The 1,739-nt window shown below is 42.1% G+C and overlaps 1 pseudogene; it reads left to right on the top strand.

Annotated features, from left to right (window-relative positions):
- The first annotated feature begins 454 nt into the window (after positions 1 to 454).
- Positions 455 to 1,331, top strand: LOC110077523 (histone deacetylase 11 pseudogene; annotated as a pseudogene).
- The last annotated feature ends 408 nt before the right edge of the window (positions 1,332 to 1,739 follow it).

Here is a 1,739-nt window from a genome sequence, read left to right as displayed (position 1 = left end):
CATTTTCCCCATTGCCACCATCGTGCAACTCCTTACCTTGCCTAGGCAGCCCTGCCCAGCAAGCTTTGCCACTTTTTCTCCTCCAAATGGGGGAAATACGTAAACCAAAATGATGCCAAAGAGGCACCCGCTTTCGTGGCCAATGAAAGGAGTGGTGCTCAGAAGAACTGAAAATGGGAGAGGTGTCCCCCCCCACCCCCAAATGAACTGAAAACAAAATGAACATCTCCATCCTGCACAATCCTCATACTTCCTATGCTTTTTTAAATGGCATTGTATAGACTAAGCCTCTTAGATGGAGAGGGCCAATAATTCAAGCCAGAGCTTAAAAATTCACTTTTGGATGGCAACTCTCAGAATTCTTTGAGAACCCGGCTGGTGGAGGATTCTGGAATAACCATGCAGATGTCATTGCCCAAGTTCTGTTTCCTTGTTTTTAGAATGGTTTTATAAGATGCATATCACTGAAGAAGATCTTTTAGTTGTTCACACACGACAGTACCTAAACCGATTAAAGTGGTCATTTGTTGTGGCTACAATTACGGAAATTCCACCTGTTCTTTTTCTGCCCAATTTCCTTGTTCAGAGGAAGGTACCGAGACCTCTCAGAACATAAACAGGAGGAACAATAATGGCAGGGAAACTGGCAATTGAGAGAGGATGGGCAATTAATATTGGTGGTGGTTTTCATCACTGTTCAAGTGATAAAGGAGGAGGATTTTGTGCATATGCTGATATTTCATTGGCCATAAAGTTTTTATTTGAAAGGCTAGAAGGAGTTTCTAAAGCAACTATTATAAATTTGGATGCCCATCAGGGGAATGGCCATGAAAGAGCCTTCATGGAGAATAGAAGAGTGTACATTATGGATGTCTACAAGAGGTATATTTATCCAGGAGATGGATTTGCTAAGCGAGCCGTTCGGTGGAAGGTTGAATTGGACTGGGGCACAGAAGATGCAGAATACCTTCAGAAAGTCCAAGCACGTGTGGAATCTGCCTTGAATGAAGTGAAATCAGACATTGTTGTTTATAATGCTGGAACTGATATTTTGGACGGTGACCCCTCGGGAGGCCTGGCTATTTCACCTCAGGGCATTATCGACAGAGATGAAATCGTATTTAGAGCTGCTTGAAAACACAGAATTCCCATCTTGATGGTGACCTCTGGAGGCTATCAGAAGAGGACAGCACAGATTATTGCAGATTCTCTTCTCCACTTGCACAGCATTGGGGGTTATTGACAAGCAGCTTGCAACTGGGGAAGCGAGAGATGCACAGGTAGAAATGATGAGCAGGGAGCCGAAGGACGCCCATCCAGCTCGTCACTAAAATAGGACGTGTTGACGATCATTGCATAGGATTGGAGTGACTCTCTAATTGTTTAATATTTAAAGCTTAAGACAGGAAGTGTCCACAGTTCTTATAGAATTAACAAACTCTAATGAGTGAAGGGGGTTCTTAATTCAATAACACTGACAGTCCGGTGGAGAATACAAATGAATGGATGTTTCTCATGGCTTCTTCCAACACTTTTAAGTGCTGCTTTGTTAATGCAATATGGACGTATGAACCGAGGGTACATACTCACATTCAGTGTAATGTAATACAAAAATACATTATTGTATTGATGTCTTCTTATACAGTCAGTGTATAAGACATTAATACTGTATCATTTTTCCTCCCAGTGTCCTGTCCCTTTGATGAAAAGGGAGTCATGTATGTAAGATATGAAGAATG

Source organism: Pogona vitticeps, chromosome 2 (genome assembly GCF_051106095.1).
Source record: "Pogona vitticeps strain Pit_001003342236 chromosome 2, PviZW2.1, whole genome shotgun sequence".
NCBI classification, from domain to species: Eukaryota; Metazoa; Chordata; class Lepidosauria; order Squamata; family Agamidae; genus Pogona; species Pogona vitticeps.
This window is presented reverse-complemented; position numbering and strand designations above follow the sequence as displayed.